The sequence below is a fragment of the Lepidochelys olivacea genome (genome assembly GCF_965140295.1).
Source record: "Lepidochelys olivacea isolate rLepOli2 genome assembly, chromosome: 1".
NCBI classification, from domain to species: Eukaryota; Metazoa; Chordata; order Testudines; family Cheloniidae; genus Lepidochelys; species Lepidochelys olivacea.
Window position 1 is genome coordinate 245,775,303 of NC_140411.1, and position 27,484 is coordinate 245,802,786.

Sequence of the window (27,484 nt, forward strand, 5' to 3'; positions counted from 1 at the left end):
ATTCCATAGGAAAGCAAATTACATTCCTTGTTAATAGTTCTGATTGTAAGAGTTCAGGTTTGCAGACTTCAGATAGCTCTGTTTGTGAGAGCTCAGGTTTAGTAAAATTCCATTTTCTTGTATATACTCGCTGTCAGTGCAACACCAGTGCTGTGGTTTCACTGGCTGTATTTGTTCACTTTGTCTTTGGCTTAGCTGCAAAGTATATTGATTCAGTTTAATCAATAGCTCAATTGCAAAGCACTCTCGTTCAGTCTGGTCAACCAGTACCATGAAGAATTATGGGTTCTAATTTAATTTGGTCAACGCTTGTATTTCAGTCATGAGTGCTATTCCACCGTTTTCCTGCAAGTGCTCGAATATCTGTTTTGACTTCATGCACCAGTAGTTCCAGTTCCTCTCTTTTATTGCCCAGACTCCTTGTATTTGCCTACAAACATTTCAGTTGTTTCCCGTGCACCTCATACAGTTTTCTAGCCTGATTAGCTCTAGCCCTTTCACTGATCGTAATACCTACCTGACTACTATTTGAATCAATATTTATACTTTCTTCTTGCTGTCCATACTGTTATCTTCTGGTGTTTCTTTATACATTTCTATTTCTGAATTTAGCTGACTTTCCACCTCCTATGTATTGAAGTTGTTACCCCATGAACAGACTCAGGGACGACAAAGTAGCCCTCCTATTGCTTACTTCTGGGTTCCCATGATGTTGACCTATTAATCTGTTCCTGCAAGGTGAAAGGAGGGGGCCCGCCCTAGTAGAATTGCCAGGGTTTACCAAGGATCTCCCTATGCCCTTCAGGAAATTCCCCAAAACAGACTAGCTCTGTTCACCATTGGGAGGACATGGCTACAGACTTCCGCTCAGAGGATTGACACACAGGCGGTACTTTTTCAAAACAGTAACATTTTTATTATTACTGACAAGAACTGGTTCAGCAATAATTCAACTATTAAATGTAAATCCCAGTTTTGAGCACTGAATATAAGTTGCATACGTTATACAAATTATCAGTACTGTACATAATGCAGCACAGGAATACAAGTTGAAGCACCCAATACTGTAATGTCATGCAGTTGGAAAGGCTAAAGTGATTATTGTTAGGATATAGATATTCAGGCCTGTCTGTAAAGGCCTATACTCGAAGAATTTAGGTGTATTCTTATCACTTGGCTAGTTATAGAGGTATAAAAGAAAGAATCAAAATCACTGTCTGCCGGTGTAAGGGCCTTCTCTTACTGTGACACTCTGAGGCCCTGTTCTTAGGCTAAGGCCTTTGGCTAAGCAGCAGAGGCAGCCATAAGCTGGGAAGCAACCAGCCACATCCTCACATTCCAACCTAGTCACATTGAAATAAGGTGCTATTGGGCTGTTAGGAATACAATCCTGTCCTGATAATGCCTATCACCTCCAGAGAAAGGGAAGTGCCTAGAAGATGTTAAAGGAAACTTAGTTTGATAGCATCCTGTCTGGCAAGAACTCACTTATCAATAGCTGGGATGTAAAATCCTCACTTCTGTATTGTTTTGTCATTATAGTTGCCACTTCGCTATTGTTTGTCTGTGTAATCTTTGTCTGGTTCTGTGATTGTTTCTGTCTGCTGTATAATTAATTTTTGCTGGGTGTAAACTAATTAAGGGGGTGGGATATAACTGGTTAAATAATCATAGGTTTCAGAGTAGCAGCCGTGTTAGTCTGTATTTGCAAAAAGAAAAGGAGTACTTGTGGCACATTAGAGACTAACCAATTTATTTGAGCATAAGCTTTTGTGAGCTACAGCTCACTTCATCGGATGCATTCAGTGGAAAACACAGTGAGGGATTTATATACACACAGAACATGAAAAAATGGGTGTTATCATACACATTGTAAGGAGAGTGATCACTTAAGATGAGCTATTACCAGCAGGAGAGCCGGGGGTGGGGGGAAGAAAACCTTTTGTAGTGATAATCGAGGTGGGCCATTTCCAGCAGTTAACAGGAATGTCTGAGGAACTGTGGTGGTTCAATACAAGACAGGACACAGCTTTAGGCAAGCAAGCAGGCTGGTCTGCTGACGGGATTCCTCCTGTCAGCTTTTCCACCTCTCTTTTATTTCTCTCCCCCCTGCGCATTACATACTCCGACCGCAAAAGGCATCAACAAAGGAAATAATATGATTTTGATTAATATTCTTATTTACCAGCCTCTATCTACTACAATCTTTGTTCTCAGGCCTTGAGCCCAGGCCAAGGAAGCTTCCCACGGTTGATGTCCTTTAATTGACTTCCCAATGGTCCATGTTCCCATGGTCCATGTCCTTGGACAGAGCAATGTGTGCATCGCTCCTACACAACAGTCAGGGTGTGCCCTGACTGTTTCCAGGTGCATGAATGCTACATGAACTCTTCATCCCCCCTTTTTTGTTATTTGTGCTCAGCCATTTCATGGTAGCCATCAATTTGCTTTTGCAAGCGATTTAACTCCCGGACAGACAAGGACATAACTTGGGGAGCCTGCCAGGGTGGGTCTCTACAAAGCCTTAGCAAAGAGGGAATACATTGTATACAGCAGCAGCAAAATATAAGCCCAACAATCACAAACACAGCATAACCGGAAAGTTGTCGCAGCCATCCTAGAGAGGGCAGCCAACCTGTAAGCCAATTCCAAAAGCCCTCAAACCCCAGATCTTGGCATATGTGTGCCGTAAGATTGGCTAATTCGGCCAGTCTAGTTTCTATGGAGCGACTATTATCAGTTAAATTAAAGCAACACACATGCCGAAACGTGGAACAGCCTAGATGGTGTTTCAAGAGCAGAAAATCAATGGCTGCTCTGTTATCTAAAATTGCATCTCTTAATTCGTGTTGCTCTGTGTTAAGTAGGGCAGTCGCCTGGGATGTTGTATTAATTGCCTTTGCCGCAAAACACGCCAGGTTATTCAAAGTTCTGGCTGTATAAGTGGCAAGCCCGGGGACTCCAACAACAGAGGCCGCTAAGGCGGTATACTCAGCGCGGCTAAAAAGATCAACATCTGCAACAGTCTTCTGAAAGGGGTACACCTCTTTTACTGCGCTTTTGGCCGGCAAAAGGCAGAATGAGTGTCATTCTGCTGAGGCAGCAAAGGGTGTCATCGCTTAAATTTGCGGGAATATAACTAAAGGTGCATGAGCCGCAGGTAAAAAACCACGCTGATGGTCGGATGATATGGCCATAATTGTATGAAACATTCACGGCGTGGGAACAATTTAAAAAGGGTTGAGAAATTTGCCGACAGCCTAAGGGCACCTTTGTACTAGTGCAGTTGATCACACGCGCACAGGTGACATTGTTGACCCCAGCCGAGTACGGTGTGTGGAGGGATATGGCCATGTGAGGCAAAGTATAATTGGCCGGGCCCCAATTAGCCATGCCAGAGTACTGGGAAGAGAGATTCGCGTAAGCAGCGAGCATCGTCTCATTCCCTATTTCCTCAGGGTGATGACATACTGAAATAAGGCATGTACCTAACAATTCTCCAGCTGCTACAGAATCAGATAAACAAAAGTAGGTAACATTTGCTATTGAAGCCAATCTTTCCCATAGGTTATATGTCATTCGGGCCCGTAACGGAGAAAGCGCTCCCGAGCCAACCCCTACAGGAAATAGCAGGCACAAAAGGCATACAATCAATACAGAATTAACAGTAATTTGGGCGAGAATTGCCACAAACAAAGTCTCAGGAGTCTCTGGCTGTTGGTTTGCTGCCAGTCTTCGTTGAGCCGCGGCGACCAATGCTTTTACTGCTCCCCATGTCACGGGCTGGCTTGGGACACTACGTCTCCTCCGTCTCCGTCCCGCCGTTGTCGACCCGGGAGGCACCGCGTTCTCCTCCAAGGTCAGCTGAAACTCCGGTATGGGGTTCGATAGCCCCTGGTGCCACGCCATGCTGCTTCAGTGCCGGTCGCACACACCGGGCCGGAACCCACAACGGTCCTGCAGGGAGAGACACAGCAGCATATCCCCGACCCCAAGTGATTAGAGGTACTGGACCCAGCCATTGCGGATCGGGCAGCTGACGGTAATAGACACGCGGTCTTTCCAGTACCTCAGATTTATGAAAATGCCGATCCGCAGGGGTCTGCTGATCTGCGTTCAGCGTTAAGTTATTTAAAGTGAACAAAAGGATATGCAATTGCTGCTGAATGTCTCCTAAGGTTCGGAGACGCAGCTCCCCTTGTTTTAATTGTTTGTCAAGCAAGGTTTTTAGCGTGCGATTTGCACGTTCAACAATGGCTTGGCCCGTGGAATTGTAAGGGATCCCGTGTGTGAGACGGACATCCCATTGGGCACAAAAGGTGGAAAGGGCTGTGGAGCAATAGGCTGGGGCATTATCTGTTTTTATCTGGCCCGGGCGACCCATACCAGCAAAACAGGCTAGCAAATGGTGAATAACTTTGGGAGTGGCTTCTCCACGCTGTGGGGTCGCCCAGAGGAATCCCGAATAGGTATCAATGGAAACATGTAAAAACGAATAGGGGCGGAATTGTGGCACGTGAGTGACATCCATTTGCCACAGCTGATTCGCTGCGGTACCTCTGGGGTTAACGGCATAAGAAAAGGTAGGGGCAGCAGCGGCACAGTGGGGGCAGGAACGAACAATAGAACGTGCATGATCAGCAGGAATGTGAAACTGCCGGGGCAAAACAGAGGCAGACTGATGAAAAAAGGCATGGCTTTCAATGGGGTCAGAAAAAAGGGAATTTACCTCACCATGTAACGTGCGATCGGCGCACGCATTGCCCTCAGTAAGGTAGCCCAGGCAGAGGGGTATGACTGCGAATATGAGCAACAAAATAAGGGAAATTACGAGTGATGATGAGATACTGTAAAGACAAAAACAGGCGAAGAAGGTCCGCATCGACGTGAGGGGTGATGAGGGCAAGGGGTAAATGATCAATTACCTGATAAACATAATGCGTGTCCACGATCAAATTAAAGGGACAATCAGCAAAAAGTTGAAAGGCCAAAATAACAGCAGCTAGTTCCAAGGACTAGTGAAGCTCTCCAAGTGCTGTGCATGCAAATATTGTTGTACAAGTGAATGAAGCGCTTTCAGCTTTTCTAGGGGAAGGGGCCACTGGTCAATCCATACGGGCTCTAAGGATTGCCATACCAATGGTAATGCGGATGGCAAGGTGGGTGAGGGAGGATTTCGGGCCATTATATATTAATATCGAGGGTGGTGTCCAGCTTTACAAGTAAGTCACGGCCCCAAATATTGAGGTGGACAGGGAGTACAAAAGGGCGGATTGTAGCAAGGGCACAGCCTCCTGGTTTAGAGACTGTGACCCAAGACAAACTTTGGCACTCGGGTTTGCTACCCCCGATCCCCCACAACTCTTTAGAAGGAACTGTTGGCCAACCGACCAGCCACTCCGGATCACAAATCACCGTAATGTCAGCTCCAGTGTCCACCAGTCCTGTAAAAGGAACATTATTTAAGAGAAGTGTTAACTGAGGTTTCGAGGAGCGGACCGACATGGTTAGAGCAACAAGTGGAGAGCACGTGTTGTGAGATGGCGACTGAGCCAGCGTCGATCCAAAGCCGCCTCCGCCCCGGGCTCGATCCTCTGCAGCTGGCACCTGATAGGGGACTAAAATCAATTGCGCAATTGACTGTCCACGCGGGAGCGACTGTGGAAGATGGGTCCATACCTGAACCTTAATAACACCGGTGTAGTCGGCGTCAATGACCCCTGGGATGACAAAAAAACCCCTGTTTCCCAGCGTGTGAGCGAGGGAGAACCAGACCCACAAATCCGGCAGGGAGAGGTCCCGTCACCTGGGTAGGTATGGCGCAAACCTCCCCCGGCAACCGAAAGTCAGCGTCCTCCTGCATAATCAAATCAAGCCCTGCACTTCCGGCAGTCGCCGCCTTCATGGAGTCTATGGGTTTTAAAGCAGAGGAATAATTGTCTGAGTGGGAAACACCCCCGTTTGGCCCTGGGTTCGGGGGGGACCCGTCGTGCGGTTCCCCGACCCGCTACGACACTGATTAGCCCAGTGATGGCCCTTCCGACACTTGGGGCACTTCTTTGAGGGGCGAGCGGGCGCCGTTGATGAGCGGCACTCCCGCTGAAAACGACCCTCCTTACCACAGCGGTAACAACGCTTCCCCTCCTTCCCGCTTTTCCGCAGGGCAGCAGCCAGAACTCCAGCCTTATGGGCTTGGGTTCCGATGTTTTGGCACCCCCGCAGCATGTCCGACAACTCTAGAATCCCAGAGGCTTGTGTTGCCTGGAGGGCACGGCGGCAATCCTCGTTCGCATTTTCAACTGTCATTTTTAACAGAATCTCCTGAGCTGCTGCAGGGCTATCCACCTGTCGGAGGATAGCCTCCTGCAATCTGTTGGTAAAATCCATAAAGGACTCTGACGCACTCTGACGGATACTGGCAAAGCTTTTGGTAGGCTTGCCCGAATCCGGGACCTTCCGGAAAGCATGCTGGGCACAGGTGGAAATAATGGGGAAGATGGCCTGAGGGAGTTGAGACTGCATCTGAATGGTAGCAAACTGGCCCTCCCCTACCAAGTGCTCATAAATGATACCTTGCTCTCTATATACCTGGGCTTGGCGTTCCGCCATCTGCCGATACTCACTAAGCCAAATAACATACTGACTGGGCGTCAGCATCATGCGCAACAGCGCCTTCCAATCTTCAGGGATCAGGGTGTACCCAGTAGCTAGCCCTTCAATGAGACCACTTACATATGTGCTAGTGAGGCCGAACTCGCGAATCGCTTTCTTTACGTCTCTGATCACCGAGTAGGGCAAACTGACCCAGTTTGCAACCTGGTTGCCCTGGCCATCATCCTGCCAGGTCACTGGACAGACTGAGACCAGATCAGCCAGCTCCTCTGCTGTAATATCTGAGCGAGTCTTCGCTGCATGAACCATTTGTTGCACCAGCGAAAGCCCCTGAGCAGACGCGGACGACCCTCTGGGGGGCCCCGGAGCATGGGGCCCCACGAGGGGAGAGCGATCACACACCGGCTCCGGTGGGGAAGGCCAGGGAGGTGGTGGTAATAGAGGCACTGGGGGCGAAGCAAGGGGAGGGATGGCTGCAGGAGCAGACGGGGGTGGCGGGATCGGCAGCCCCTCTGTTGGCGCGGGAGAGGTGTGGGGTTAACACGCTGTGTCGCATCGCCAGGAGGGGGGATGGCTGCAGGAGCGGACGGGAGTGGCAAGAGCACCAGCCTCGCGAGGGAGGGCCTGTCCGAGGCGACACGCTGTATCGCGTTGCGGCAGAGGTGCCAGGCATGTAGAGCCTGCACGGGCGCCCGAGGCTCTTTATGCAATGTCTGGCCCAACCACTCCCAGTCCGCTAGCTTAAGGGTTCCAGCTTCAGGGTATCACGGGCACTGGGCACTCACCTCCTGTAGCAGGAGAGTGAGTTCTCGAGTGGGGCAGTCATGCTGAGCCTTACACAGCAAATACTGTAGCTCACAGCGGTGTTGCACTTGCAAAGCAGAGAGGGAGCTTCCCATACTTACCACAATGAAAAATACTCACTGGGATCCGCGAAGCGGATGAGTGACGCGTCTGAAACCCTTGCCAGGAGAGGTGAGTGCTGAGGGCCCCACATTTGGGCGCCAGTTGTGGCGGTTCAATACAAGACAGGACACGGCTTTAGGCAAGCAAGCAGGCTGGTCTGCTGACGGGATTCCTCCTGTCAGCTTTTCCACCTCTCTTTTATTTCTCTCCCCCCTGCGCATTACATACTCCGACCGCAAAAGGCATCAACAAAGGAAATAATATGACTTTGATTAATATTCTTATTTACCAGCCTCTATCTACTACAATCTTTGTTCTCAGGCCTTGAGCCCAGGCCAAGGAAGCTTCCCACGGTTGATGTCCTTTAATTGACTTCCCAATGGTCCATGTTCCCATGGTCCATGTCCTTGGACAGAGCAATGTGTGCATCGCTCCTACACAACAGTCAGAGTGTGCCCTGACTGTTTCCAGGTGCATGAACGCTACATGAACCCTTCAAGGAACAGTGGGGGGTAGGGAGGGGAATAAACATGGGGAAATAGTTTTACTTTGTGTAATGACCCATCCACTCCCAGTCTCTATTCAAGCCTAAGTTAATTGTAGCCAGTTTGCAAATTAATTCCAATTCAGCAGTCTCTCCTTGGAGTCTGTTTTTTGAAGTCTTTTTATTGTAATATTGAGACTTTTAGGCCTGTAATCGAGTGACCAGAGAGATTGAAGTGTTCTCCGACTGGTTTATGAATGTTATAATTCTTGATGTCTGATTTGTGTCCATTTATTCTTTTACGTAGCGACTGTCCAGTTTGACCAATGTACATGTGCAGGTGAACGAGCCTCTGATAGTGTGGCTGATGTGATTAGGTCCTATGATGGTATCCCCTGAATAGATATGTGGACACAGTAGGTGACTTCTGGGTACTCTTCTGGCTCTGTCAATTTGTTTCTTCTCTTCAGCAGGTGGGTATTGTAGTTGTAAGAATGCTTGATAGAGATCTTGTAGGTGTTTGTCTCTGTCTGAGGGGTTGGAGCAAATGCGGTTGTATCATAGAGCTTGGCTGTAGACAATGGATCATGTGGTGTGGTCTGGGTGAAAGCTGGAGGCATGTAGGTAGGAATAGTGGTCAGTAGGTTTCCAGTATAGGGTGGTGTTTATGTGACCATTGCTTATTAGCACCGTAGTGTCCAGGAAGTGGATGTCTTGTGTGGACTGGTCCAGGCTGAGGTTGATGGTGGGATCGAAATTGTTGAAATCATGGTGGAATTCCTCAAAGGCTTCTTTTCCATGGGTCCAGATGATGAAGATGTCATCAATGTAGCGCAAGTAGAGTAGGGACATTTGGGGACGAGAGCTGAGGAAGTGTTGTTCTAAGTCAGCCATAAAAATATTGGCATACTGTGGGGCCATGCGGGTACCCATAGCAGTGCCGCTGATTGAAGGTATACATTATCCGCAAATGTGAAATAGTTATGGGTGAGGACAAAGTCACCATGACATTATCAGGGATACTGTTCCTGATGGCTTGTAGTCCATCTTTGTGTGGAATATTGGTGTAGAGGGCTTCTACATCCACAGTGGCCAGAATGGTGTTTTCAGGAAGATCACCGATGGATTGTAGTTTCCTCAGGAAGTCAGTGGTGTCTCGAAGATAGCTGGGAGTGCTGGTAGCATAGGGCCTGAGGAGGGAGTCTACATAGCCAGACAATCCTGCTGTCAGGGTGCCAATGCCTGAGATGATGGGGGCCCCCCAGGGTTTCCAGGTTTATGGATCTTGGGGTTCCAGGGGTGTGTCTGTGCAGATTTGTCCTTGTGCTTTTTCAGGGAGTTTCTTGAGCAAATGCTGTAGTTTTGTTTGGTAACCCTCAGGGGATCAAAGGGTAATGGCTTGTAGAAAGTGGTGTTGGAGAGCTGCCTAGCAGCCTCTTGTTCATATTCCGACCTATTCATGATGACGACAGCACCTCCTTTGTCAGCCTTTTTGATTATGATGTCAGAGTTGTTTCTGAGGCTGTGGATGGCATTGTGTTCTGCATGGCTGAGGTTATGGGGAAAGTGATGCTGCTTTTCCACAATTTCAGCCCGTGCACGTTGGAGGAAGCACTCTATGTAGAAGTCCAGTCTGTTGTTCTGATCTTCAGGAGGAGTCCACCTAGAATCCTTTTTGTAGTGTTGGTAGGAAGGTCTCTGTGGATTAGTATGTTGTTCAGAGGTGGGTTGGAAATATTCCTTGAGTCGGAGACGTCGAAAATAGGATTCTAGGTCACCACAGAACTGTATCATGTTCGTGGGGGTGGAGGGGCAGAAGGAGAGGCCCCGAGATAGGACAGATTCTTCTGCTGGGCTAAGAGTATAGTTGGATAGATTGACAATATTGCTGGGTGGGTTAAGGGAACCATTGCTGTGGCCTCTTGTGGCATGTAGTAGTTTAGATAGTTTAGTGTCCTTTTTCTTTTGTAGAGAAGCAAAGTGTGTGTTGTAAATGGCTTGTCTAGTTTTTGTAAAGTCCAGCCATGAGGAAGTTTGTGTGGAAGATTGTTTTTTTTTTTATGAGAGTATCCAGTTTTGAGAGCTCATTCTTAATCTTTCCCTGTTTGCTGTAGCGGATGTTGATCAGGTGGTTCCGCAGTTTCTTTGAGAGTGTGTGGCACAAGCTGTCAGCATAGTCTGTGTGGTATGTAGATTGTAATGGATTTTTTATCTTCAGTCCTTTTGGTATGATGTCCATCTGTTTGCATTTGGAAAGGAAGATGATGTCTGTTTGTATCTGTACGAGTTTTTTCATGAAGTTGATAGATTTCCACTCACATCAGCCACACTATCAGAGGCTTATTCACCAATGTGATATATGCCATCATGGGTCATTACACAAAGTAAAAAACTATTGCCCCATGTTTATTCCCCCCCCCCCACTATTCCTCAGACATTCCTGTTAACTGCTGGAAATGGCCCACCTTGATTATCACTACAAAAGGTTTTCTTCCCTCCCACCCCCTGCTCTCCTGCTGGTAATAGTTCATCTTAAGTGATCAGTCTCCTTACAGTGTGTATGATAACACCCATTTTTTCATGTTGTGTGTATATAAATCTCCTCACTGTATTTTCCACTGAATGCATATGATGAAGTGAGCTGTAGCTCACGAAAGCTTATGCTCAAATAAATTGGTTAGTCTCTAAGATGCCACAAGTACTTCTTTTCTTAAATAATCATGTTACAATATGTTAGGATTGGTTAGTTAAATTTCAGTAAAATGATTGGTTAAGGTATAGCTAAGCAGAACTCAAGTTTTACTATACAGTCAATACAGGAAGTGGGTGGGTGTGTGGGTGGGGGAAATGGGAACAGGGAATGGGGGTGGGGAAATTGGAATCACGTTTTGCTAAAGGGGGTAATGGGAACAGGGACACAGGTAAGCCTCTGTGGTGTCAGAGCTGGGAAGGGGGACACTAAGGAAGGAAACTGGAATCATGCTTGCTTTGGAAGTTTACCCCAATAAACATTGAATTGTTTGCACCTTTGGACTTCGGGTATTGTTGCTCTCTGTTCATGTGAGAAGGACCAGGGAAGTAACTGGGTGAAGGAATAAGACCCCTAACAATTATGTTCTGCGCATGGTGATCAGTCATATGCAGGACATTAACAGCAATCTTAAACTCTAAACTTTATACATAGTAACAGACATACACAGCACTGACACCCACCTTAATTATCCCAAATATACACACTCATTAATCCTATTTCTATTCTATATCCTGCCCTATAACTAGCATGCTTACTCTCCATAGGCTTCTCTCCCTCGCTCTGTCGAAGGCTTTTCTGTTCTGTCACTGGTACTGCAGCTGCTGTGGCTACTGCTTCTTCTTTCAGGTCTTCTTCTTTGGTGTTCTTTGCTCTTTTAGGTTTCTTTCTTTTTTCTGATCTGATCTTCTCCTGGCTCCCTATCTTGACTGAGTTTTGCCTGCTGAATACCTGTCTTTCATTCAGTTTTACCAGCCACTAGATCCTTTCTGATTGGCTTCTTTCCCAATCCTGACATTAGCATCCTCTATCCTCCAATCATCTTTAAACCCTCTCTAATTGGTCCATACTTATAGTCCAATCGCAACTGCTAAATCTGGCTGTCAATCAAAGCTGTTTTACATAATGTCGAGGACTCGAACCCCAGACGGCACGGTTCACTGTCTGACCGCAGAGAGACAGGCAACACCAGCAAGGTCCAAACACAAGCTCTTTATTGAGGAGTGCACACAACAATAAAGAGCGGCCCGTCTCCAAGGAGAACCAGCTGCCTCTTAGGTAAAACTAGTAGGTTTTTATAGACAGTTCTGTGGCATCACAGATTATTCATTAAGCAGCCCACCCTGCCCCCCATGTTAGTTAAAGTTCTCTTTCTCTATTATGCATGCATACCTATTCCCCTATTGTATAAAGCTTTTAGCAAGTCATAATGCCTCACCAAACTTTCTTATCAGTATGGTTGTCAAACAGGAGATTAGGAGTTAAGAACAGACATTGAAAAGAAACAGGGAGTGGAGACAGTGTGTCTCCTTATCTAAACAAACCGTTCTCAGAACATCTGGTACAGGAATGTAGGTCTCCCCTTATCTCACTCTCTGCAACTTGAACAAGTATTCTTTCATTCTACTTATCTCGTTCAGGGACTTTCCCAGCAACCTTTATTGGCCTGACTTTGGTTCGGTTGGCATAACTGCTTCATGTTTAATTATTCTCACCTAACAATAACAAGTCTTAGTATTATGGTCTGTTTACTATTATGGTCTGGTGACCTTCCCCTAGCTTTGGACTGAGCATGCCTAACTGACCCCTCCTTGCAGTGTTGGAGTGATCCCTGCTGCTGCTGAGGGGGAGTGTTGGCGGGGCTGGCAGGCTCCCTGCCCGGCTTTATGCAGCTCCCCCGAAGCGGTGACATGTCCCTCATCTCCTAGGTGGAGGCACGACCAGAGGACTCCTCGTACTGCTCCCGTCCCAAGTGCCAGCTCCCCAGCTCCCATTGGCCAGGAACTGTGGCCAATGGGAGCTGCAGGAGCAGTGCCTGCAGGCTGAGGCAGTGCACAGAGCCACCTGACTGCACCTCTACCTAGGAGATGAGGGAGGGAAATGTCGCTGCATCTGGGGAGCCCCCCAGAGGTAAGCACTACCCAGAGCCCTCACCCCCTCCTGTGCCCCAATCCTGAGCCCCCTCCCACACCCAAACTCCTGCTGATGCTGAGTGGGGGGTGTGGTGGCCCAAGACTGCCCCTGCAGTGGTCGGTGTAGCTGGCCCAGGGGTCAGCCACACCGGCCGCTGCAGAAGTCACAGAGGTTCTGGAATGTCACAGAATCCATGACCTCTGTGACAGACCTCTGTGCCTTCGGTATGAATAATCAGTTAAGTAGTTTTCTTTAACTTTCTTTAAACTTCTTTAAGGTTTGTTTTATACCCTATTTCTTTTACACCATTATCCCTCAAACAAACAACATTGCCCTTGCAGAAGCTACTGCCTTTAGCTGCCAAACAACTTATCTAGCTGCCCAAGTTGCCAGTCCTTTTGTCTCTCTTCACCACCTCTCAGGAATTCTGAAACCCATTACCAATTTGCATAGACCTGATTCTAGATAGGAATTGACCTTCTGGATGATACCAGTGCTCCATCTAATCCAGTATCCTGTCTCTGACAGTGACCAGTGCTAGAGGGTTGTAGTGGGACAGCTGCCCCACTCCTGAAGAACAGGGGTTAAAAGCAGCCCTGGAGAGGGCTGCGGCTGTGAAAGGCTAGGCTGATTGGGGAAGCAGCCACAGCTGTGGCCAGCTCAATCTGGGCCCAGTTGGCCCTTATAAGAGGGCTCTGGTCCAGGAGCTGAAGGAGTCTCTTTCTAGCCCTGGAGGGCTTGGGCAGGGCAAAGAGAGCTGGGGAGCTCTAGCCTGGTAAACCCCCAGGCTGCAGGCCTTGTTAAGGGCCCAAAAGGTACTGGGGCTGCAGAGGGACAGCCCAAGGATAGGCAAAGCAGCAGGTCCTAACTCCTTGCCAATGATGAGTGGCCATTAGAGACTGCAGTCTGCCCCAGTGACTGGGGGCAAGATGATGACTGGCAGTAGCCACTGAGGCAAGGTGGGGATAGAGGGTTGGGGGTTCCCATAGGAGGGAAGATCGAGGTAGTGGGTTACTGCTGGGGGCAGAACCCTGAGGTAAAGGGCACCGGGGACTAGGGGGGACATGGGGGCCTGATGCAAGCAAGACATCAGCCAGCAGAGGGCGCTCTGGAGCTGGACAGAACTAATTCCCAGGACAGCCAGCAGCAGGTGCTGCACCGGTGAGTCGTCGCTCCGCTACACGGCTACAGAAGAAGGTGCAAGAAACTTCATCACCACTATGAAATAACCTGTCCATAAGGGAAGTTTTTTCCTTGCCCTGGTCAATTAGTGGTTGATCTACATGACCTGTAGTACAAAGGCTTATTATCTGTTATAAATGTTTATCCTAATATAAATCTGGATTTCTTTTATCCAGAAAATGTCCAACCTTAGCTAGGAGCATATGTGTAAAATTATTACATATTTGAAGAAGGTATAGGTGTACCTCTATGTGTAATATAGGTGTGTGCATCTCTATATATGTAATATCTTTTCTGTTTTCAAAAGTTAGCCTGCATAATGAAGTACATATTCAGACTTCCAGAGTAACATGCTTTCTTACCATTTCTCCTTTTAGACCTGTTTGGCCTCAGACCAAATGTGATTTATTTTGATAAAAGCATGAGAAATTCTTTGTTTGAATTAGCTGAGAAAGAAAAACATGCCTTTTCTCATCTTAATCAAGTCATATATCACTTTTAAAAAATATGTTTTGGGCTCTCTACTAACCCCCAAAACAGTTGAATAAGTCTTCCATTGGAACAGTCTCCTAGCTCAGGTCCCAGTCCTGTAAACTGCTCTATCAGGTAGACCCTTGCACTCAATGCAGAGCCCCACTGATGTCAGTGAGGAAATGTGTGTGTGTGTATAGGGACCTGCCTGCATGGAGTAGCTTGCAGGATTGGGGCATATTACTGGATAATAAAAGTTTAAAAGATATGTGTTTTTTTTAATTTAAAAATTGTCACTGGACCTCAGGGAGCTCTGTGCATCATGGAAAACCACATCCTTTAAGCTCCAGAGCCATCCCCTAATATCCATTTCCATCCAGGGCCTCTGACCAACCCTCCCTCAATAAAGGAACAGGTACCCCAAAATCTCTGGAATGTCAGAAGGCAAAAATTTGTCTACAGGGAGCGCTACATGTAGCCGAAAAACAAGGAGAACAGAGGCCCCACACCATCTGAACAAGATGGTTGCTGCTCAGGGAACTGTGTCTATGATGGCTGTGCTGCAGAAAGTTGCTGCAGATACAGTAAATACTAACGCCACAATACCTGAAGAGCTCTGTGTAAAGTTTGAAAACCTGTTTCTCTCACCAACAGAGGTTGGTGCAATAGAAGAAACTACTACCTCTCCCACTTTGTCTCCACAATACAATTGACTGTTACCCCAATTAACTCCTCTCTGCTAGTGCTAACAGGACAGGTGAATGATGCAGAAGAGAATATCATTGGTGGAAAATCAGGTACTTGGTCTTTCTGCCCAGGTGCAAAGAAGCCTTACAGACTTAGCTACTCTTAAAGCTAAGGTGGCAGACCTGTAGGGAAGGTCTCACCGCAATAATTTGAGACTTATTGTTGTACGTGAAGGAGCACAGAGAAAGGCAACTCCTTAGAATTTGTTCTCCAGCTCCTTTCAGAAGTTCTCTGCCTGCTAGATGATTTTAAATTTGATTTAGAGAGAGCACATCAATCCCTGGCACCTAAGTGAGCCTCAAATGCCAAACCATGTGCACTGATTGTCAAATTTAATGTAAAAGAAAAAATAATGCAGCTAGCTTGTGAAAAAAAGAAAAGAAAACAAGATGATGTTTTGAGAGTTTGCAAAAGATGTGGTTAAAGAGAGATCAGCTTTTAGAAGAGCAAGTGAATTTGCCAAGCAGCAGAAACTGAAATATTGTATGTTTCCAGCTGAGTCTCATGTCAGTGTTGGTGAAGAAATGCATCCGTTTGAAAAGCCACAAGAATCACATCATTTTTTAAATAGCCAGCAGTGAATTAAGTTCCTGTTTTTATATCAAGTTTACTTCCCAGTTATGTCTGCCCTACTTGCATTTATGGACTTATCCAATTACTGTGACGAAGGGCAGGTCCACACTTAGCAGTGTTGATGCCACACTTTGCTGCTGTAGTGCTTAAATGAAGATGTTCCTATGCTGATGGGAGGGCTTCTCCCATTGGCATAGTTAATTCACTTCTGCAAGAGGCTGTCCCACCAACATAGCGCTGTCTACACTGGGGGTTAGGTCGTTATAACTATGTCGCTCAGGGCTGTGGATTTTTCACATTCCTGAGTGATGTACTTCTACCACTAAGTCTGTAGTGTAGATCTGGCCTAATTAATTACTTATCTGTGTTATCTCTTCTGCTCCAAGCTTATGCTTTATTGACTTTTGGGACACGTATATCAATTCTCATCAAACAGCTGGATGTGAAGCACCCTAGCAGGGAAGCTAAGGAAACTCCTCATCCCAAATGCCAGTGAACTGACTATGGAAAGGATTTATTTAAATTGTGTATTAGCACTATTAAGTGCTATTGTGCATGTATGTGTTGGGGAAATTAATGAAACATTTGACAACATCCCTAAATCAGCATGAACTGTTTGTGATTATACAAGGCCTGTGTGTTAGCTCTGCAAAGGAATAGACCGGGGCAAGGACAGCTCCCTGTTGCTCTGCAGAAATGTGAGATCTTTAATACCACTCTTTAAAATTGGTGCCGGGGGAGACCCTGCTGTGTCACTGTACCTTATTGCTGGGGATTTTCAAAGCCTGGCAGCCTGACCTTCCATGTGCTAGAAATGCAAGAGAAGGTTCTTCTCCCTTCAAGGCATCATGGAAAGCTGCACGGGAGCTGAGCAATGTAGTTTTACACCCTATAGTCCAACAGAGCAGAGGAGGTGACCAAGGGTTGCTGATTTACATGCAGTGACTTCTGGCCTCCCTATCACCTTCTACTTTGCCCCTGTTTGTCCCTTTTTTCTATGTCCCCTACCTTGCTCTCCCTGCATGCCCTCCTTTTGTCTCTCTACTTCCCCAGTCTCATTCCACATCCCCACTTGCTCTGAAACCCCCCTCAACTACTTCAGCCCCTTCCCCCCCCCAACCCCTTCTATAAGCTGAAACACTAAGTGCATGACCATGAAGTATGAAGTTAATATAGAAGTGTCACTTGTTCAATTGGATTGTTTTTTGGTGCAGTAATTTACAGTGTGTGGGAGCAGTTAAATTTCTCCCCCTTGTTAGCTGTATGGTTATTTAATACAGGGAAGGGAAACTAAATGTGTGGTTGTACACTAAAAGAGGGAGGGGGCATGAGACTTTGGGCAAATAATCCCCACAACATACAATGTCTCACTTAGTGCACCAAACAGTATTCCCAGTACTCTGGTGTTTGGTTTGGCAAACTGAAAAGATTGCAAATTAGGGGATAATACACAGGCATATCCTTGAGATAACAGGTTAAGAAATATTACATTTGTGGAATGTGTGCTCCCTTTCTATCTCCTTAAAATGTAGCTACTACTTTGTGGTATGGGAAAAGAAGGATGCCTGTTAAAATACAGGAAATAGTAATAATAATTTAAAGAATGGATTTTGGCAGAGCTCCCTGCCTGGTTGGTATGTCTGCACGGCCCAGGACCTCAAGACCTCATTGGTTTAGTTTTGTCTACAGTGTTAAGTGTTTGATAATTGTTGCATTTTCATCGTGGTCTATTATGCTTGGTATTATGTGTTTTTTATGTTTTTGTTTTAACTTGTCTTTTTTGTGCTCTTCCCTCCCCCTTTCCAGAGCCCTCTTCTCCCTGTTCCCTGGAATTCGAAGACTTTCCCTTCCCAAGCAATAGTCTTCCTTGGCAGGTTCCTTCTGTTACCTGCCTGGTTCAAGATATTCAATTCCGGAGTCTTTAAGTATTTAAACAATAGCTTTTTATTTTAGAAATGAAATAATAAACACTGGTCAGGCAGAGTCACGATGAGGGCAACCTTGCTAGCACATAACTCACAGCCAGATGATGCCAAAGAAGAACTGGTAACAGTTTACAGAATATATATTAACAATTGACCAATCAATACAGAGCATGAGGGAGTTATTGATAGGTAATCAGATTAACAAATCAGGAACTGTTGCTGGGTAAGCCAGTAACTGTTGCTAGGCAGAGTAAGAACTCTTAGAATATCAGAAGGGCTGTACTGGGTCAGACTAAAGGTCCATCTAGCCCAGTATCCTGTCTTCTGACAGTGACCAATGTCAGGTGCCCCACAGGGAATGAACAGAACAGGTAACCATCAAGTGATCCATCCCCCTGTTGCCCATTCCCAGCTTCTGGCAGACAGAGTCTAGGGACACAATCCCTTCCCATCCTGGCTAATAGCCACTGATGGATCTATCCTCCATGAACTTATCTAGTTCTTTTTTGAACCCAGTTGTAGTCTTGGCCTTCACATCATCCTCCAGCAATGAGTTCCACAGGTTGACTGTGCATTTTGTGAAGAAATACTTGCTTTTGCTTGTTTTAAACCTGCTACCTATTAATTTCATTTGGTGACTCCTAGTTCTTGTGTTACAAGGTGTAAATAACACTATCTTATTTACTTTCTCCACACCGATCATGATTTTATAGACCTGTCATATCCCCCCCCCCTTAGTTGTCTCTTTTCCAAGCTGAAAAATCCCAGTCTTATTAATCTGTCCTCATATGAAAGCTATTCCATACCCCTCATCATTTTTGTTGCCCTGTTGTGAGCCTTAGTATTCAAGATGTGGACATACCATGGATTTATATAAAGGCAATATATTTTCTGTCTTATCTATCCCTTTCCTAATGATTCCCAATATTCTGTTTGCTTCTTTGACTGGCACTGCACATTGAGTAGAAGTTTTCAGAGAACTGTCCACAATGACTCCAAGATCTTTCTTGAGTGGTAACAGCTAATTTAGACCCCATCATTTTATTTGTATAGTTGGGATTGTTTCCCAATGTGCATTATTTTGCATTTATCAACATTGAATTTCATCTGCCGTTTACTTGCCAATCACCCAGTTTTGTGAGATCCCTTTGTAACTCTTCACAGTCTGGTTTGGACTTAACCATCGTGAGTAATTTTGTACCATCGGCAAATTTTGCCACCTCACTGTTTACCCCTTTTTCCAGGAATATAGCCTCTGTCTCATCTTTCCCTGAGACCAACCCAGGGAAGAGGGGGTATCAGTTACCTAACTGTAGTGGGGACCCAGGGAGAAGAACTTTTCTTCCTTGTTTACCTGCCTTCTTAATGCTGCCATTTGAGCTGGTAATGCCCCTTGTATCTCCCAGAGGTTTTTTGAGCAAATCAGGAGATCACAGGTTTTTTACCCCAACTATATCATCAAATCCTGGTTGAGTGTGGTTAGCCCTAACCTTTGGTTGCCTTTTGCACCTCTTGCCCTAAAAAATACCTGTCCTGAGACCTCAAGACTTCCCTTCACAAGCAGGCTAGAGCAGATACTAGGAACAGTCATAAAGGTCATGTCTAATGATGAGTTTGGACAGACCAAAATTATATTTATGCTGACTGGGCTGGCTTTTGACCTAGCTTTTGTCTGGCATGTTGCTTTTGTGACTTAAGTAATGTTTATAAGTTGCTGTTTGAGACCAGGGTGATATGTTCTGACCACAGAATGCGGGCAAGAAGACAGGAAATAATGCAAAAAGCTCATTCAGGAAAGATATATCAAGTCCCTATATCAAGTAAATGGTAAAATGACTTGATCAAATATATGCATCATATGAGCAGTGCACAACAACATGAAAAAGTGTGGACCGCAAATGCTATGCAAACTGAAGCTTGTGCATGCATATTGTATGAATTGCATAAGACATATAATACTTAGGACCCTACCAAATGCACGGTTCATTTTAGTTAATTTCATGGTCATAGGATTTAAAAAAATCATAAATTTCATGATTTCAGCTATTTAAATCTGAAATTTCAGGTGTTGTAATTGTCCTGACCCGAAAAGGAGTTGGGGAGGGGGTCGCAAGGGTATTGTGGGTGGCGGGGTTGCAGTACTGCTACCCTGATTTCTGCTCTGCGACTGGCAGTGGTGCTGCCTTCAGAGCTGGGCAGCTGGAGAGCGGTGGCTGCTGGCTGGGATCCCAATTCTGAAGGCAGAGCTGCCACCAACAGCAGCACAGAAGTAAGGATGGCCTGGTGTGGTTTTGCCACTCTCACTTCTGAGCTGCTGCCTGCAGAGCTGGGCCCTCAGTCAGCAGCTGACACTTTCCGCCACCCAGCTCTGAAGCCAGCAGTGCAGAAGTAAGGGTGGCATGGTATGGTATTGCCACCCTTACTTCTGTGCTGCTGCTGGTGGGGCGCTGCCTTCAGATCTGGGCGCCGGCCAACACCCACCACTCTCCAGCCTCACAGCTCTGAAGGCAGCACAGAAGTAAGGGTGGCAATACCACAATCCCTCCTAAAATAACCTTGCGACCCGCCCCCCCGCAACTCCCTTTTGGGTCAGGACACACAATTTGTGAAATCTGTATAGTATAGGGTAAAAGCACACAGAAGACCAGATTTCATGGTCTGACACATTTTTCATGGCCATGAATTTAGTAGGGCCCTAATAATACTTAACGTTAATTGGCAGGTAACGAATGAATATGTAGTTTGAATGTCTATGCTTTTGTTAGAATGTAAGGGTGTAGCTGGAGTACTATAGGAGAAATTCATCATGACTCCCCTACCTCCCAAGAGAAGGTAACTGATCCCTATATTTTTCTGTCTTTCATTTCTTTCTTCAGTATCTTCATGCGAAGGTATGCCCCTGGTTCAAATAAATGTTTGAATTAATCAACTCAAGTGTCTCAAACCAAGTGTGGGGGATTCTCACTCCACCCTGAGGAGCAACCTGAGATGGCTACTTACCTAGGTTAACTGTTGGTGGGTCACAGATGGCTTCTCAGGCCTTTAAGGCCTAGCCACTTCCATGGACATGACTGATAACAATGTTGTCTTTTACTGATGCCCACACTCCCTTAATGTTACTTAGGCATTGCAAAGCTCAGCCTCCCTTACAACTTTTAGCCCAGCAATTGGGGCACTCACCTGGGACATGGCGCTGTCTGACGAAGGGAAGGGATTTAAACAAGGAGTCACCACTTCTCAGGTGAATGCCCTGATCACGGGGCTATGGGATATGCTGTTGGGAGTTTCTCTCTTGTTGATGCTGTTCCACTTTAATTAAATAATTGAAACATTAAATAATTAGGTTGGAGCCTGAGAATCACACTCTAGTTCTTGAAGCCCAGACTTTGGTGCCGAACGCCATGAAAGGAGATAGGCTTAGGACATACCCCTCTCAGTGGCATCTTCCATTGGCCTCCTTAGGTGGCTCCCCACCTAGCTTGCTGGTTTTTATGGATCTCATTCTAAGGCACCACTGTCTCCCCATGCATTAAATATCAGGATGGCCCCTGGACCAGAGAAGTGGAGTCACTGCCCACTTAAAAGATGTGAACCATACAGAGTAGGGTTAGAGAATAGAGGACGACTCAGGAACAAGATGGGTCAAGTGCCGTCATACCACTGATGAAATAATTTCTCCAACATGGACAGGCCGTTCGGCAGCAAAAGAAGTACAAATCTCTGCCACTTCAGGCTTGGCTTAACCAGATGGATAAACAGTTGAGCACTTCCAAATGACTATCTCCCACAGTGAAAAAGCTGCAAGTTCCATCCTATGATGGATAAAGATACCAGTAAATATCACCTGAAGTCTAAAACTAAGACCAATCCTATGATTTACAGAGTTTAAGGAGAAGGTATGAAAATCCTTCTGCCTAGTGATTCAGGGACTCTCAAATCACTCCAATGCCCCACTAATGTGAGTGGCTGTCCATATGTGTCCGTTTGTCACAAACCATTCCCCAAAGTAGACCTCTAAGTCCCTATTATGTAACTAGTAAGAGATCTCCGCGTTAAACCAGTGCGATTTTGAAGCAGCTATAAGTGTGACTAAGTCATTCTGTATTTGTGCAAGACTGCCAGAAAAGTACAGGTATTACGTCGAAGTGGGGATGTATGGGACTGGTTTCACTCTCAAAACTTCAATGTAGATAAAGAAACCTACATAGAAGTAAAAGGTGAAACCATTTAAATTGTTCCTGAGTGCATTTTAATGTTTTAATTACCTAAAACAACTCCTTATTTTTGCTACAGCTTTGCTGAATCAGGACATAAATAGCTAGATTACATAGCTATACAGATGAACAGGAAATATAAATCCTAAAGATGAACAATAGGAGTGACAAAATAATTGAGCAATAGGAACCAATAAAATACTGGTCTGTGCTATAGTTCAGATTGTACTTAAATTAGATTTAGGGAATCCGCCTGTATAGTATTTTTCTTCAAAGGAAAAATAAAAAGGGTTTGTGCCCTTTTTTTTTGCTTCAGTATGATATATAAAGGAGGTCTAATTTTTTTTAAATATTTGTTTTTTGCATTAGATTAGAATTTTAAGGTCCTGTCTAGCTGGAAGACTACATGATGACTGGAGAAAAAGTGCAATAACTCCACCAGAAATGTGCTGAAACTAGAATTTAGGAAATTACACAATATCTTCGTCAGGAGACATAAGTACATTGTTGAAGAAGCAGTTAAAAATGTCTTTGTAGTCAGGATGTGGTTATAGCAATACACCAGTACAGGATATTTCTTAGGGATTTCCAATAGAAAGGTTTCCACTGAATGTCATGTACTTTGGATCAGACTATTTGGACTATTGCTAGATACCTCAGGTTAAAACAACAAGAAGTACTTGTGGCACCTTAGACTAACAAATTTATTTGGGCATAAGCTTTCGTGGGCTTAAACCCACTTCATCAGATGCATGGAGTGGAAAATACAGTAGGAAGATATATCTAACAGTACATGAAAAGATGACAGTTGCCTTACCAAGTGGGGGGTCGAGACAATTCAATTAAGGTGGGCTATTATCAACAGGACAAAAAATCACTTTTGTAGTGGTAATCAGGGTAGCTCATTTCAAACCGTTGACAAGAAGGTGTGAGTAACAGTAGGGGGAAATTAGCATGGTGAAATTAGTTTTTAGTTCTTGTTGTGACTTAAGAACTAAAAACTAATTTCCCCATTAGATAGAACTGGTGGTCTGGGTTAAGTTAAATGAAGTTAATGGAGCGGAGTGATATTGGGCAATGGCTGGTGGCCTGATTCCAGCATTTTGGGATCTTACTGTTGAATGTATGGCAACAGATGGGTCTGCCAACCATGCTTGTCCCTTTGGCCCCCGATTCTTAAAGTACTGCGTGGAGACCTGTTTTCATAGACCCACAATCCCTCAAGCTGACCTGGTATAACAGTTAATTGAAAGTGATGGTGTAGCGGCAAGGTTGTGGAAGATTGGCGAGGAGCTAAGTGGTGGACTGAGTACTTGACTGGATGTAAGTGGAGGATGCAGGCAGTTGCAATGAACTTTGTCTGACAGACCCTGCCAAAAGATATTGTAGCATAGCTCAGCATATTTTTGCCTATAAACAAGATAATGTAATAAGCATAAATCATACATATAAGAATGTAACCAGCTGTTGACCCTATGTAACCCTGAGATAAGTGCAGAGAATATAGCACGGAAGAGGACTCCCCCACGGCAGAGTCCTGCCTGGTCAGCTGTCCTGAATGGCCAGAGTCCTCTATAGCCCCTCCATGCGTCCTCGGGGCTCCCTGCGCAGATTGGAGCATAAGTTCTTCCTTCCTCCCTTCAATAAAGCGTAGTTTACTATTCTTAGGCCTGAGTGTCCTCCTTTCGCTGATTTTTCCCCCCGTCCTTGCGGGCACAGATGGCCAGTGCTGTTGCCTCACACCTTCTCTGTAATTTGAAGACCAAAACTGGCCAGCTGACTAAACAGAAGGTTCAGAAAAAGCTCTTTCCAAACATCCAAAAAGAGTCCTGCTACTTCACTGCTATCATCTCCATATACTGCAGAAGAAATAAACATGGCCCTCATGGCCACTAAAAGCAGGAAAGCTGCTGGCAAGGACAGCATTTATCCCAAATTCTTTAAGAATCTGGGCACAAAGGGACAAGCATGGTTGGCAGACCCATCTGTCGCCAGACATTCAACAGTAAGATTCCCAAAATGCTGAAATCAGGCCACCAGCTATTGCCCAATATCACTCCACTCCATTAACTTGCAAGTTGTGGAGAGGAGTCTTACCCCTATCTTTGAGGCCAAAGGAACAGGTCAGTTTCAGACCGGGAGGAAGTTCCTGCGACCATGTTCTCATCATTACTAATCATGTTGAAGTTGGCTTCCAACAGAATTAAAAAAACTGGAGACACATTGATAGGTTTATCTGCGGTCTATGACACCATATGGAGATATGAGCTATTGCTGAAGGCATTAAAGGTCATCAAATGCCATAGCACTATACAACTCCTGACCACAATGTTGAGCAACCATAGATACCACGTCCTTTGACTGGACAGATCAGCAAAGCACACATGCTCGATGGTCTACTTCTAGGATCTGTGCTGGCTCCTTCACCGTTCAACATTCACATGAGTGATTTGTCTGATACAATTTTGCATAAATTCATTTATGCTGATGACATCACTTTTGTGGTACAAGACAAAGACCTCACCACTGTTGGAGACACCCTTTCCACCAATCTCAGGATAAAGATGGAATGGTTTCAGGACTGGAAGCTGCTCCCAGATGCCTCCAAAACTTTGGTAATAGCCTTTCATCTAAACAACAAAGATGCCAACGAACCATTCAATGTCACCTTCCGTGATCAACAGGTCTGAAAAGAGCCCTATCCTAAATAGTTGGGAACAGAAGCTTGACTTTTAAAGTTCATCTGGAAAAGACACGAGAAAAGGTAAAAGCAAGGATTAGTCTCATCTAAAGACTTGCAGGCACAACATGGGCTGCTGATGCACACAGCTTTGAACTATGATTCTAACATTGATACACTTGAGTACATAATATTGTGCTCCAGTCTAGGCAGGCAGCTCACGTACCAAACTCTGGATGCACAGCTTAATGCCATTATGGTAATCATAACTGGAATGTTAAAATCAACAAGTATTCAATGGCACATGCATCCCCACCCAAGTTCTGGAGGGACACACATAGCCTGTGAGTACAATTGAACCATGGACAACTTGAACTTACCAATTCATAAGGACCTCCAGAAACTTCTATCATGGAGTTACAAGGTCTGGCTTATGCCCCAACCTGTAATGAGTGTCTTGAAAGTGACCCCTTAGTGTGCCAAAAACCAGGGTTCCACCAAGTTCCATAAGGGCAGGCCCATGGCCTTCAGGATTCCAAGGTTGGGCCTTCAGGCACCAGCAATCCTTGTCTCTCTCTCCATGACTCCCTGCCAGGTATCCAGGCGAGCCAGATTCCTACAGGAGATTTATACTGTACACCTTCAGGGCCCAGTGCTCTCAGTGATTATTTATAGTGACAACAGGCAGTTGTTTTAGAACAAGGTAGCAATTTATTAGTCTCCTGGCACACAAAATATGGAAGTCCTTAGGTCAATAAAGAGAGGCAGAAGATATGCCATAGTCTACCCTGGCCACGCCAGTGCATTCAGCATTCTGGACTCCATTTCTGGCTCTGATTCCTTCCCTTTGACCTTATTCCTGGGTGGGAACCCTGTGTCTCATTAAAGGACATCCCTTATTCTAGCCACTTGACAACTTTCTCCTCTATCTAAGTTCACATGTTCTAACTGCTGAGGTTTCTTGCTGTTAGGTGTTGATTGTTCAGCAATTAGAGGTCTCATGGTCTGTGCAGATCCTCTGTTGATCTAGGTTGTTTCAACAAGTTCTTTAATGACCCATTCTTTCCACCCGAGACAACTAGCCAATACCCACACACCCACCCCTCATGTCTCCTGCTGGGCTCAAAGAGCCGCATTAGTCCTTTTGCATGGACTAGGTAGCAATGCTAAGGACATAGGGAAACTGAGGCACACGTAGGCTTCATGAAACTATTACAGCAAATTCCTACTTCATCACACCTTCCGAATGCATTCCTGAAATTTTGCAAGCCTTTTTGGATCAGGCTAAAACTTTGAAAGCATCCTCGTTCAATCCTGAGGCACACTGAAAAGAATTCTGGGATAATGCTAATGTCCCAAATAAACACTGGATTGCCAACCCCACAAAGGAACTTCTGCACTGAACCTTTTCAGAATATTGCATGGCAGATGCAGTCACCCCATACATCTCTAGAAGATGGGAGAGAATGCACAAATGTCTGTGGACACCACTTGCAAACTATGGATTGCATTGAAAGTTAGCATCTGTTTCAATAATTTGCCAGTGGCATCTCAGGCTATGTCTATACTACTGCTGGATCGACGCTGCAGCAATCGATGTACCGGTGGTCGATTTTAGCATTTGTAGTGAAGACCCGCTAAATTGATGGCAGAGTGCTCTCCAGTTGACCCCCATACTCCACCAAGAGTGAGAGGAGTAAGGTAAGTCACTCTCCTGTCAACCAAGCGCCATGTAGACACCGCAGTAAATCGACTTAAGCATAGGCGTGGGAAGTATGGGTGCGAGGTTGCTGCAGAACCCCCAGGTTTTGCGCCTAGCATGCTGGCCCCGCACCCCTGCCGCCCAGGGTCCCTGCTGCTGGCCCCATGCCTCTGCTGCCCACGATCCTGGCTGTGGGGCCCACTGCAGTCCTGGCCGCCTGCCCTGCATGCTGCTGGTCCCAGCTTTAGGGAGCAGTGAGGGGCATGGACAAGGGAAAAGGGGGTGTTTCCAAAAACTGTTCCAGTGCCACTGGACCTAAGCTATATTGACTCCAGCTACATTATTCACATACATTATACACATGGAGTTGTGTAACTTAGGTCGATTTACCGCAGTAGTGTAGATGTAGCCTCTGTTACCCGGGGTTCTTTCAACCCAAAGATCTTGGTAACTCTTACTCTGTGCGAGGTGGTGTCAGGAAATAAATCAAGGGAGACACGGCCATCTGACTGATAGATGGCTGGCACAAACAGGACAACACGAGTGCTTTCACTTTAAAGATAAACTTTACTTACTCTCAAGCACTTACACATGTCCGCAACAGGCTAGTAAAACACACCCAAACCCTCAATAATTACCAAAGCCGGGTGTGGCTCTAGAGCGGCACAGCGGCAGCCTTCTGGTGGCCAATCTTCCGTCTATCAGCGGGGACCACAGGATGCGTCCAGAGGGAGAGTATCTCCTGAAGAGTCCAACTACCTCAGACTTTTCCCCCTTATTTATACATTAGTAATACAATGACATGTCACTTAAATAAAACTTGTTAAGCAAGCAGTTAAAGGTCAAGCAAGAGGTTTTCTTCTGATCATCAATTAACCAGATGTTTGTTTTTTTTCCAGAGTTTGCATGCCTTAAGGTCCTGACAGACACATTCCTGAGGGCACATACAGACAACCTTCATGTTTTTCTAAAATGCATATATCAGCAATTTCAACACAATTCTTATCAGGAAGGACTTGGGGTCAAGCTGCCCTTTCTGTGGCACCCAAAACCCCCTACACTCCTGCCTTGGTTATGCTAAGGCTGCTGTATGGGCAGTTTACGGCCTGCTGACTTGGGAACTTTTAGCAATAAGCAGTAGTAGTCCAGGCATTTTACTGGTTTGTCAAAATCTCCTCGCACACCTCAGACAATCACCAAGCCATTCCCAAAGCTACTTACTGGCTCACTAATCTGAACTTGTTTGTCTAAATGTTGCTAATCACTTCTCTTGTCATATGAAAGATTATGATAATCTAGGCTGACCTCTTCTGTAACAGAGTCCA

The 27,484-nt window shown here is 45.6% G+C and overlaps 1 long non-coding RNA gene across 1 annotated transcript; it reads right to left on the bottom strand.

Moving 5' to 3' along the window:
* Positions 1-1,191: 1,191 nt before the first annotated feature.
* LOC311525575 lies at positions 1,192-26,877 on the bottom strand. Its single transcript, XR_014712812.1, has 3 exons — positions 26,798-26,877; positions 4,730-4,797; positions 1,192-3,957 (listed from the first exon to the last, which is right to left on the bottom strand). It is a non-coding gene; the product is annotated as an uncharacterized lncRNA (long non-coding RNA).
* Between the last annotated feature and the right edge of the window lie 607 nt (positions 26,878-27,484).